Genomic DNA, 13,580 nt, shown 5'->3' on the forward strand with positions numbered 1-13,580 from the left:
TCACGCAGATCTGGAAGAACCCTGATCTCGATAAGGGGCGACACCAACGCAACGGTTTAATCTTTGTGCCAGGTTTCGTGTGTGCGCTTGATTCCGCCCCGCCCTGCCCATGCTCGGATTGTATTCGCCAAAGGGTGCAGGCAGATCGGTTTCACGAGATTATCTTTTGAACTTCCAGAACGAAAAGTGAACGCGATCGTACATGGTGGCACGCTTACAGGTGTTCCTCCGCGGCGACCTCGTTGCCCACATTTTAGCTCATGTGTTCTGGGAAAAAACAATGGAAGATTGGAAACGAAACGATTAATTACCGGCCTACCCATGATGCATCCACGCGGCGGTGTTGAAACAGAGGCGGGTTCCGCCAGAAATAGACAGTCGAGTCGAGCCGATTCGGAACAGTACTGTTGGTTGTTTGCAAACATGCACAAAATTATTTCTACGCAAATAATGTGCAGCGGAATGATTCGCTAATTGAGATGTTCGTCTTTTTTTTTTCTCCGAACATTCTCGATGTGCGACGTTCAGAAACAATGAAATTGGTTGACTGTAATTATGTGAGCAGACAGCCAGCGATACATTTGGATAAGGGTTCATTAGTCAGGTGCAAGGTTTTGGCGAACGTAATGTTTTCGTTCGTCACTTTTTCGACATAAATTCACTAAGTGGAAGTGAGTCCATTCTGATTTCAGAGAATATACAATTATCATCATCTTCACTTCATCATCATCAAGGTCTCCACTGAAGATGCCCCTCTCGTGATGAGGGGTGCTGAGAATCTTCATGGTGATGTAAATACGTACGGCAAACTGGAATATGTGAATCATCGTGGGTCAGAACACGATTTAATCTGGGAACGGATCTCAGTAAATGTTATTTCCTCTTACTATTCGCTATATCATGGGATCGTATCATAAACTAATACGTAATTCACCTTGCATTTAAGTTGTTCTATTGAAGTTGTCAGATTAAATTTAGTAGTAATGCCAAATGCCTCTATGTATATTGTTTTTTTTTTCTTTACTCGTACAACAAATGTACTTAAAGTCTATGTGATCACTTCCATAATGATCTTTTGATGGACACCCACAGTATCACCGACTTAGTTGAACTCATTAAGGCATTTGCAATTCTGATTTTTCACTAACATTGTGTTGTTTAACGGGTCTTAGAACTTTATCAAATAGATCATTGCTCGAACTACAAAATTGAAAAAGTGTCACGGAATGTCATGACAATATTGTTATTTGGCACTAATTCGGCACTACGTCGCCAATTTTAAATTTAAAGTGATGACCTATTAGAAAAAGTTGTAGGATCTTATAAGGGCTACATCTTCTTCTTTTTATTGGCATTCTATCCCCCACTGGGAAATTGACGCCTCACCGGACCGGAACCGGACCGGGATTCGAACCAAGCCACCTTCAGCATTACTTGTTGTCTGAAAGAAAATTTTCAGCGTTCAGCAAATGTAACTTGGCACAGAAACTTCCATTGTAAATTCGAATGAATTTCGGTTGGCAATTCGAATAAATTTCCGTTGGAAATTCGAATGAATTTCCGTTGGAAATTCGAATGAATTTCCGTTGGAAATTCAAATGAATTTCCGTTGGAAATTCGAATGAATTTCCGTTGGAAATTCGAATGAATTTCCGTTGGAAATTCGAATGAATTTCCTTTGGAAATTCGAATGAATTTCCGTTGGAAATTCGAATGAATTTCCCTTTCAAAAATTCGAATGAATTTCCGTTGGAAATTCGAATTAATTTCCGTTGAAATTGAATGAACTTCCGTTGGAAATTCGAAAGAATTTCCGTTGGAAATTCGAATGAATTTCCGTTGGAAATTCGAATGATTTTCCGTTGGAAATTCGAATGAAGTTCCGTTGGAAATTCGAATGAATTTCCGTTGCAAATTCGAATGAATTTCCTTTGGAATTCGAATGATTTTCCGTTGGAAATTCGAATGAATTTCCGTTGGAAATTCGAATGAATTTCCGTTGGAAATTCGAATGAATTTCCGTTGGAAATTCGAATGAATTTCCGTTGGAAATTCGAATGAATTTCCGTTGGAAATTCGAATGAATTTCCGTTGGAAATCGAAAGAATTTCCGTTAGAAATCGAATGAATTTCCGTTGGAAATTCGAATGAATTTCCGTTGAAATTCGAAATGAATTTCCGTTGGAAATTGAATGAATTTCCGTTGGAAATTCGAATGAATTTCGTTGGAAATTCAATTGAATTTCCGTTGGAAATTAAAATGAATTTCCGTTGAAATTCGAATGAATTTCCGTTGGAAATTCGAATGAATTTCGTTGGAAATTTGAATGAATTTCCGTTGGAAATTGAATGAATTTCCGTTAGAAATTTGAATGAATTTCCGTTGGAAATTCGAATGAATTTCCGTTGGAAACTCGAATGAATTTCCGTTGGAAATTCGAATGAATTTCCGTTGGAAATTCGAATGAATTTCCGTTGGAAATTCGAATGAATTTCCGTTGGAAATTCGAATGAATTTCCGTTGGAAATTCGAATGAATTTCCGTTGGAAATTCGAATGAATTTCCTTTGGAAATTCGAATGAATTTCCTTTGGAAATTCGAATGAATTTCCTTTGGAAATTCGAATGAATTTCCGTTGGAAATTCGAATGAATTTCCGTTGGAAATTCGAATGAATTTCCGTTGGAAATTCGAATGAATTTCCGTTGGAAATTCGAATGAAATTCCGTCGGAAATTCGAATGAAATTCCGTCGGAAATTCGAATGAAATTCCGTCGGAAATTCGAATGAAATTCCGTTGGAAATTTGAATGAATTTCCGTTGGAAATTCGAATGAATTTCGGTTGGAAATTCAAATGAATTTCCGTTGGAAATTCAAATGAATTTCCGTTGGAAATTCAAATGAATTTCCGTTGGAAATTCGAATGAATTTTCGTTGGAAATTCGAATGAATTTTCGTTGGAAATTCGAATGAATTTTCGTTGGAAATTCGAATGAATTTCCGTTGGAAATTCGAATGAATTTCCGTTGGAAATTCGAATGAATTTCCGTTGGAAATTCGAATGAATTTCCGTTGGAAATTCGAATGAATTTCCGTTGGAAATTCGAATGAATTTCCTGTGGAAATTCGAATGAATTTCCTGTGGAAATTCGAATGAATTTCCTGTGGAAATTCGAATGAATTTCCTGTGGAAATTCGAATGAATTTCCGTTGAATTTGAATGAATTTCCGTTGGAAATTCGAATGAATTTCCGTTGGAAATTCGAATGAATTTCCGTTGGAAATTCGAATAAATTTCCATTGGATATCGAATGAATTTCCGTTGGAAATTCATATGAATTTCCGTTGGAAATTCGAATGAATTTCCGTTGGAAATTCGAATGAATTTCCGTTGAAATTCGAATGAATTACCGTTGAAATTCAAATGAATTTCCGTTGGAAATTCGAATGAATTTCCGTTGAAATTCGAATGAATTTCCGTTGGAATTCGAATGATTTTCCATTGGAAATGCGAATGAATTTCCGTTAGAAATTTGAATAAATTGCCGTTGGAATGATTTTACGTTGAAAATTCGAATGAACTTCCGTTGGAAATTCGAATGAACTTTCGTTGCAATTCGAACGAATTTCCGTTGGAATTCGAATGAATTTCCGTTGGAATTCGAATGAATTTCCGTTGAAATTCGAATGAATTTCCGTTGGAATTCGAATGAATTTCCGTTGGAAATCGAATGAATTTCCGTTGAAATTCGAATGAATTTCCGTTGGAAATCGAATGAATTTCCGTTGGAAATCGAATGAATTTCCGTTGAAATTCGAATGATTTTCCGTTGAAATTCGAATGAATTTCCGTTGGAAATTCGAATGAATTTCCGTTGGAAATTCGAATGAATTTCCGTTGGAAATTCGAATGAATTTCCGTTGGAAATTCGAATGAATTTCCGTTGGAAATTCGAATGAATTTCCGTTGTAAATTCGAATGAATTTCCGTTGTAAATTCGAATGAATTTCCGTTGGAAATTCGAATGAATTTCCGTTGGAAATTTGAATGAAAAATATATTAAGCTCGTTTAGTGGAATGTATTAAACCGTCTAAGACGAATTAAGTACTATCCATTTAATTCCACCAGTTAATTTTCGTTATCTTTGCAGATACGTATTTCGACCACAACTGTGTGGTCGTCTTCAGTGTCTTGTACTTTTCCAGTCAAGACGAGTCAAGTACAAGACACTGGAGATGACCACTCCGTTGTGGTCGAAATACGTATCTGCAAAGATAACGAAAATTAACTGGTGGAATTAAATGGACAGTACTTAATTCGTCTTAGACGGTAATTTGAATGAATTTCCGTTGGAAAATCGAATGAATCTCCGTTGGAAATTCGAATGAATTTCCGTTGGAAATTCGAATGAATTTCCGTTGGAAATTCAAATGAATTTCCGTTGGAAATTCAAATGAATTTCCGTTGGAAATTCAAATGAATTTCCGTTGGAAATTCAAATGAATTTCTGTTGAAAATTCTAATGAATTTCCGTTGGAAATTCTAATGAATTTCCGTTGGAAATTCGAATGAATTTCCGTTAGAAATTCGAATGAATTTCCGTTGGAAATTCGAATGAATTTCCGTTGGAAATTCGAATGAATTTCCGTTGGAAATTCGAATAAATTTCCGTTGGAAATTCGAATGAATTTCCGTTGGAAATTCGAATAAGTTTCCGTTGGAAATTCGAATAAGTTTCCGTTGGAAATTCGAATGAATTTCCGTTGGAAATTCGAATGAATTTCCGTTGGAAATTCGAATGAATTTCCGTTGGAAATTCGAATGAATTTCCGTTGAAAATTCGAATGAATTTCCGTTGGAAATTCGAATGAATTTCCGTTGGAAATTCGAATGAATTTCCGTTGGAAATTCGAATGAATTTCCGTTGAAATTCGAATGAATTTCCGTTGGAAATTCGAATGAATTTCCGTTGGAAATTCGAATGAATTTCCGTTGGAAATTCGAATGAATTTCCGTTGGAAATTCGAATGAATTCCTGTTGGAAACTCGAATGAATTTCCGTTGAAAAATTTGAATGAATTTCCGTTGGAAATTCGAATGAATTTCCGTTGGAAATTCGAATGAATTTCCGTTGGAAATTCGAATGAATTTCCGTTGGAAATTCGAATGAATTTCCGTTGGAAATTCGAATGAATTTCCGTTGGAAATTCGAATGAATTTCCGTTGAAAATTTAATGAATTTCCGTTGGAAATTCAAATGAATTTCCGTTGGAAATTCGAATGAATTTCCGTTGGAAATTCGAATGAATTTCCGTTGGAAATTCGAATGAATTTCCGTTGGAAATTCGAATGAATTTCCGTTGGAAATTCGAATGAATTTCCGTTGGATATTCGAATGAATTTCGATTTCGAATGAGTTTCGATTTCGAATGAATTTCCGTTGGAAATTCGAATGAATTTCCGTTGGAAATTCGAATGAATTTCCGTTGGAAATTCGAATGAATTTCCGTTGGAAATTCGAATGAATTTCCGTTGGAAATTCGAATGAATTTCCGTTGGAAATTCGAATGAATTTCCGTTGGAAATTCGAATGAAATTCCGTCGGAAATTCGAATGAAATTCCGTCGGAAATTCGAATGAAATTCCATTGGAAATTTGAATGAATTTCCGTTGGAAATTCGAATGAATTTCGGTTGGAAATTCAAATGAATTTCCGTTGGAAATTTGAATGAATTTTCGTTGGAAATTCGAATGAATTTTCGTTGAAAATTCGAATGAATTTCCGTTGGAAATTCGAATGAATTTCCGTTGGAAATTCGAATGAATTTCCGTTGGAAATTCGAATGAATTTTCGTTGGAACTTCAAATGAGTTTCCGTTGGAAATTTGCATGAATTTCCGTTGAAATTCGAATGAATTTCCGTTGAAAATTTGAATGAATTTCCGTTGGAAATTCGAATGAATTTCCGTTGGAAATTTGAATGAATTTCCGTTGGAAATTCGAATGAATTTCCGTTGGAAATTCGAATGAATTTCCGTTGGAAATTCGAATGAATTTCCGTTGGAAATTCGAATGAATTTCCGTTGGAAATTCATATGAATTTCCGTTGGAAATTCGAATGAATTTCCGTTGGAAATTCGAATGAATTTCCGTTGGAAATTCGAATGAATTACCGTTGGAAATTCAAATGAATTTCCGTTGGAAATTCGAATGAATTTCCGTTGGAAATTCGAATGAATTTCCATTGGAAATTCGAATGAATTTCCGTTAGAAATTCGAATAAATTGCCGTTGGAATGATTTTACGTTGAAAATTCGAATGAACTTCCGTTGGAAATTCGAATGAACTTTCGTTGGAAATTCGAATGAACTTCCGTTGGATATTCGAATGAACTTCCGTTGGATATTCGAATGAATGAACAACTGAGAAATGACTCAGAAATCATTTCTAGTTACACTCGACACTCTATATGACAACATTTTCTATTTCGCTATCTCTCCGTATGTCGAAGGTTTCTTAGTCCCTTTAATCCACACACAACCTTGCCATAAACCATAAACTCCATATCTCGATGCCTCTTCATTTCAAATTCGCGATAACCTCCCGATGGTGATATCTCTCTTCTATGTATAGTATATTGATGACACTAGACTGTTAGACTGCTTTTAAACATTTCGAAAACAGGATGTGACATTTGTTTAGATTCAAGCTTTTACCATCTAGTATTATGTGTACTGCTTCTCAATTACTCGATGGTCCCATCAATATCGAGATGTGGAGAAACTGATTGAAACCAAGTCAAATTTTGAGCCGCAGTCAACCAATTTCAAGAAATTTGTTCTGAGTGCGACATTCTCTCGCTGTAGAATGTTTGACCCAAGCTGACTGGAAGCTCACTCACATATTCACTTCCCGTGGTGCAAAAGTCAATTACCCACAGTTGCTATCGACGACGAAAAAGACAAAAGCCCAGATAAGATAGCGCCCTTTCCGCACGGTATGGTGCGGTGTCAACGTCATGTTCCCGATGCGTACAAACAGGCTGGTAGGTAATTGCCGCAAATTGCATCGCCAGCCGGTTGTGGGGGAGGACTGACGGCGGTCACTCCCTGATGTTCACCAACTTGTAACATATATTGACAAATCAAATTCAACAGGTTACGCTTTTCTTTCAAGTGGAAAGTACCAAATCAATGGACAAGAGTACGGACTCTGTTTTAATTAGCTGAAGTTACTTGGCATTTTCAGCAATGTTTGGCTCTTGAAAGGGCATAACAATTGTTTGGTTGTATTTTGAAAAATTCATTGAAATTTGTTTGAATGTGTATGAAAAAAGCCATTACATTCGTTCTATTAACCGCAGTCTATTTATTTAACCGATTGGAATTCGCGAATTTATCGCTCGTTATAGATTAAGTGAGTTGTGATTAGATAAGTTTATTATAAAAACTTGGGATAGCCAAAGAATCAAAATATCGTTTTTATACAAACAAGTATTACACATTAAGAGGCATTCAACAAAAAGTAATTTTGAACCTAATTTTTATTTTTTAATTATTTGATAGATATATCTTACTTTTGGTAAATATTGTTTGTCTGGTCATATTTTTATTGCCATGCTTTTTTTTACAAATTTGGCAAGCAACAGATGATAGCATTTTATTGCTTGAAGTTCTCTTAAATATTTGTTGACCAGATAGTGAACAAGTCTCAAATTGAAACACAAAATATGCGACAATTCTGACGGTATGGATGGCTCTACAATGGTTCTAAATTACAACTCGGATTAACAATCATACGCCTGTGTTCCCCAGACGTACAGAAACCATACAAAAAGTTTTGCCCCACCTTAGGTGAATTGTTCCAGGTCTTTGATAAAATAACAAAAACAACACAGTCGTCCAATTAGGTGTTGAGTCGATTGCATCAGATAACGCCGAAACAGTAGTTGGCGAAATGGAATGAAATGAAAGTCAATTCGCTTCAATATAACGTAGAAAGACAAACTCCTAATAATAATAATTGGTCAATATTCAATTCAAAACACGATCAAGTAGTCACTGCCACGAGAAGGCTACTCTGCTGTTTTGCTTACCTCTTTTCCTGCTCTTATGCCTTCGATCGCTTCGTACAAAGAGTGAAGAAAAAACTGGTCGCAGTCACCCGTTTGAGGTCGGTCTTCACTTCTACGTTTTCCACCGCTGCCGCCGCCGCTGCTGCTGCTCTATGTCCAGTCCACTGGATGCCAAGGAGCAAAAAACCAAGAACCTCAGCGAAGGTTTTTTAATCACACACTACGCGGAGACGTTGCGCTTCGACAGAGGTCCAAAAGATAGAACCTTGATTCCGTTGCGCTGTACACACCAACACAAGCACCTGGCGGGCTTCCTCTTCTTTCTTTGAACGCAACCTTCTGTTTAAATGCTGCCAACATCCATCCACCGATAATTGACCCGAGTTGATGCAAATGAAGAACCTTCAACACGACAACGCTATTCGCTATATTAGAACGCACTGATGATGATCCTTCCAACACTTCCTTTTGCACGATTCTTCTTCCCAAAATTCCGGTTTTGCTATGATTTACTCGCGCGCGCGGATCACTTGAATCGTGTTTACCGTCTACCTGTTGCCACAAGACTAACTCGTCGAGGCGGCCGCATCGGGTGGAAAAGGTGGCCAATCAACAAAGTCCGCGCTCTGAGCGGACGCCCAGTTCGCGTGACACTCACTCTCGCGAACTCTTTCATCTGATGGCTCGATCCGCCGCGGTCCGTCCAGGTGAGGGGGAGAAGGTCGTTTGCATGGATCATCGCGCGGCCGAGCACCCACTTGGCCGCACAGCAGACAACCTGTTCCCCATCTATGGCTGAGGATGGCGTTCGAATCTTTCGAATCGAATCGGTGCAAGCAGAAGGAATGTCCTGCTTCCGTGTACGAAGAGAGATTCAAACAGCGGTACTCCGCCTAGCGCCATCAAGAATGCATAACTTTGAGTCGAAGCGATAATGAAGATGCGTTTGACTTTGAGCGAGGTTGCACTGATGGTCGTCGCTGGTTGAGGGATCCCCGTGCTCTTGCTTCTAATGGTTTTGTTTTGATGCAGAATACGGGGTATGAATATTTATTGACATCATTTCAGTACTATCGAATACAAATGCGAAATGCGTGAGGTATTTGAAATTAATAAAGAACGGTTTGGACTTTGGTCGAAGATCTAGGCTTTCGTTAAACAAAATCTTGACATAGGTATGTATGATTCATATTTCACTCAAATGACAAAAATAAACTACTTGAAAAATAACTGCCATGTGTTTTGCTTTCCACTCTCACTTGTTGTGCCTATACATAGTAACAGTGTTGTCCATAATCATGTTCAGATGATAACGGTCGCAATTTTTATTTGAAAATTTTTCATCTCTAAAAGGTACAAATTATAGCTAACGATAACTACTCAGGTTGAGAAACAATCGATAATCAACACATTTTATTACATATTTGATAATGAAACTTTCGAATATGACGTTAACATCAACAATCTTCTTTGAAATTTATTATTCGTTGAGATATAATTTCCGAACGATTCTGTTGTTTGATTGTTCAGCATACTAATTAAATAAAGGGCTGCTTCTATGGGCGACTTTAAAATATTTTTCGCGCTTAGAATCATAGACTGCCATAATCTGAAAAAGTGACACCAGCATTTTTGGCGTAATTGATTCATGTAAAATTTGGCGTCAGTAGTAAGAAATATAATCAGAGGGATTCATAAGTAAATTTAAAGAAATGTCAGGCAGTTTCAAATATTACGGTGCATTTTATCGTCTGTAAATTGACAAATCCTGGAATGCTTGAAAATATTCGAAGAAGTATGATAATGAATAAATCGTAATCGCGACATTTTAGAGGGTTTTCTAGCAAGCAGGGGAAGGTGGGGAGACTTGATCACCCCCTGTTTTATCGAGAACTAAAGTAGCTTTTCTAGCGTATTTTTTAGTACAGATTCTCTACCCAGTAAAAATCGTTTACTCAATAATAAGTACTTTTTCTCCGCTATCTCTTTACACATTTAAATTAGTAGATCCACTTATTCTCCCAAAATGGGTAAATTTGTCAGCAGAGAGAAAGAGATAGCAAAGGAAAAGTACCCAATAATGAGTAAACGTGTTTCTCCGTGTAGACAAATGACCTTTATGTGGTGAGTTATTTTTGGATTGACAACATTATTTGTTCTACAGGGCAGTTTGTATGTTTTGACCTCCCTGAAGATTTTTTTTATTGGCCACGCAAAATTTGTGCAACTTTTCATAACAATGACCAAATGCTTTCGTTTTTTCACAGCACAAAGCCATAAATATGCTTAATGATCTGTTTTGATGAAAATGTGAACATTCCATCAAAGTTTTAGGGTATTTGGATTTGAAGTAATTACCTCAATATGGGGGCACTTGATCCCCCCCCCAGTCACCCATACAAAAATTTGACGAAAAAAATCAAAAAATATAAATCTGTACTTAGGGTCTCTCTTGATGAAGAGTTGTTAGGAAAAATATTTATTGCGTATATATCATAGAAAGAGGATCAAGTCTTCCCAAATCTGAAAATTGGATGTGCTGTCGAATTCAATAACAAAAATCGTTCATGTACCTATACGCACAGCAATTCGAAAATTCCGTGTATTTTGAAGGAATAATATTTAAAAAATCTGAAGGCAATTTTATTAAAGCAAGTTCTTGAAGAGGGATCAATTTCCGCCGAATATTTTAAAAGTCGATTTTTGACAGCACTCCAAAAAAATCGATTACCACAATAATTTAAGGACTAATACCGAATTTTAAAACTAATACCGATCCAGATGCAACAAATTTACCCCCTACTACATTTACCCAGAATGATACAATCGAAAATAATGATCATGATACACTACAGTCATCAATTATCCTTCCTCCTAATACGCTAACCATTTTTTAAATAGACGTTGGAGTTGTTGTATGAGTGATAACATTACAAATTAAGCATAATTACTACGAAATTGCAGGCATGATAGCGAAACTCTCTGAGCAACTAAAGTGGAGAACCGAATCTAACGATAGACGATAGACTTTAGTGAGTAGTTAATTCTGTGTTTATATGTTCTATGTCAGCGGTTCTCAACCTTTTTCTAAAGAGGTACCCCTTCGAAGTTCTGCATTAATTTAGGTACCCCCTCTTTAAAGTAGGCTTCCAAGCCTTTCGATAAAAATAATTCCGAGCCCTTTGGAAGGATGCTTGCCATCCTTTTTAAAGGAGCTTCTGAATCTCTTAAGAGTAGGCTTCCGCACCTCTTGATAAGAGGCTTCTGAGCCTCTTGTAGAGAGGATTTCAAGCATCTTGAATGGCAGCTTTCGAGTCACTTAAAAGGAGGCTTCCTTTGCATCTTGAAAGGACGCTTCTGAGCCTTTTGAAAGTATGCTTCCAAGCCTCTTGAAAGAATTCTTGGAGGGAGGTTTCCGAGCATCTTGAAATTAGGCTTCCGAGCATATTGAAGGGAGGCTTACGAGCCTCTTGAAAAGAGTTTTCCGAGTCTCTTGAAAGAAGGCTTCCGTACCTCTTAAAAGTAGGCTTACGAGCCTTTTGAAAAGAACCTTACACGCACAGCTGAAAGTATGCTCTTTTCGGCAGAAATACACTCTTTTGCGGGAAAATGGGACTACCCGCAAAAGGAGTAAAATTTGATACATAAAAAGGATAAGCTTTACACACTTTTCCTGTTTTCATGCATAATCATTTGTGAATAAAAGATAGTCATAATTGTGCATAATATTTATTCCTTTTTGTGTGTAGTCCCATTCTCCCACGAAAGAGCGTACTTTGAAGTCATAATTGAATACTTTATAGTCAAAAGAGCATACTTCAAAGTCTTTTGTGTGTAAACTTTTTTAGCAGTGTAAGGCTCTTGAAATAAGCCTTCTGAGATTTTTTTTAAAGAAGGCTTCCGAGCCTCTTAAAACGTGGTTTCCGGGCCCCTTGAAAGGAGGCTTGCAGGCCTCTTGAAAGGAGACTTCCAAACCTCTTGAAAGGAGGTTTCCAAACATCTTGAAAGGAGGCTTCCAAGCCTCTTGAAAGGAGGCTTCCAAGCCTCATGAAAGGAGGCTTCCAAGCCTCTTGACAGGAGGATTCCAATCCTCTTGACAGGAGGATTCCAAGCCTCTTGACAGGAGGATTCCAAGCCTCTTGACAGGAGGATTCCAATCCTCTTGACAGGAGGATTCCAATCCTCTTAAGGCTTCTGAACATCTTGACAGGAGGATTCCAAGCCTCTTGAAAGGAGGCTTCTGAAAATCTTGAAAGAAGGCTTCTGAACATCTTGAAAGAAGGCTTCTGGACATCTTGAAAGAAGGCCTACGAGCTGCTTGGATGAAGGCTTCTGAGAGCGTAGAAGGATGCTTTTAATCCTCTTGCAACGAACCAACCAGGGTCTCCAATTAGCCTTGCGTGCAAAGGCGTACGATTGCCAATCCGGAGATGGCAAGTTTTCGGATGGAAATATACCTTTTAAACGGAGGCTTCCGAACCTTTAGGCTCTGGATTTTAGTTGAAAAGCATATACTCAAAATATTTTTCAACATTTCATTTAGATCAGGAAGATTGCATTGGAGATTTTTAAAATTTCCGCAGCCGCAGCCCTTCATACACTGTGCTGGTTGAGGATTTGGCTTTGATTTACTAATCACCATGCATTTTATGCACAAGACAAAATTATGATATAATAAATACAAAATTATCAAAACTTTAACAATAAGTTTCGAATAGGAATTGTAATGCGTCTGCCATTATGCATTTTTGTCCAAGGTACCCCTTAGGGCCAGCGAAGATACCCCCAGAGGTACATATACCCCAGGTTGAGAACCGCTGTTCTATGTTATATGTTGAATGTTAATACATGTTTTAGCGACCCTTGAGAAAGGCCAAAACCAATCGGCCGAAACGTCGGGAACGTAAACAAAAATCGTTCTTAAATCCACAGACTGAGAAAGCCAAAATTTGAATAAGTGAATCAAATCCAGTCGGTAACGCCATTACAAGTTCTAAACATGGCTGATATACAAACTAGCTTCTTCATGCATGTAAATAATACATACGACAACTACACTGCACAACTATTCAAAGAATATGCGTCGCTAAACACCGAGCTATCGAATGCTTCATCAAGAAAACATTTTCTCATCGAATGCCGGCGAAGAGGTGTTTTCCCATCGCACATCATAAACTCACTAAATTGCATCTATCTGCTCCTAGTGGAACAAAGCCCTTATATCGACAAGCTACAACGCATAGTAGATCGATTCAAGAAATCTCTTCTCAATGTTGAAATCAAACACACTTTCTTCAAGATAAAACGTCTCAAACAAGAAATGGAAAAAAAAGAAAGATACTATTCTCAACGAAAGTTCCGTCCGAGATTACTGTCAGGTTCTACGCTACGCAATCCCAAGCATCCGAACGGTTGATGAACAGTAATGAACATAAAACCACATCTAAACTTTGACGCCTAATCGCCAAAGCCGCCGAAAAGTGGGACATCACCCCAACGCTCA

The 13,580-nt window shown here is 37.5% G+C and overlaps 1 protein-coding gene across 1 annotated transcript in view; it reads right to left on the reverse strand.

The window, feature by feature from the left end:
* Positions 1-8,649, reverse strand: part of LOC134226474 (Na(+)/H(+) exchange regulatory cofactor NHE-RF1) — a 78,222-nt gene extending 69,573 nt beyond the window's left edge. The window contains exon 1 of the mRNA XM_062707277.1: positions 8,099-8,649. The gene's annotated coding sequence lies outside the window, so the exon portion shown is untranslated. The remainder of the gene's footprint in view (positions 1-8,098) is intronic.
* Positions 8,650-13,580: the final 4,931 nt, after the last annotated feature.

This window comes from Armigeres subalbatus, chromosome 3, assembly GCF_024139115.2.
Source record: "Armigeres subalbatus isolate Guangzhou_Male chromosome 3, GZ_Asu_2, whole genome shotgun sequence".
Lineage (NCBI taxonomy): Eukaryota > Metazoa > Arthropoda > Insecta > Diptera > Culicidae > Armigeres > Armigeres subalbatus.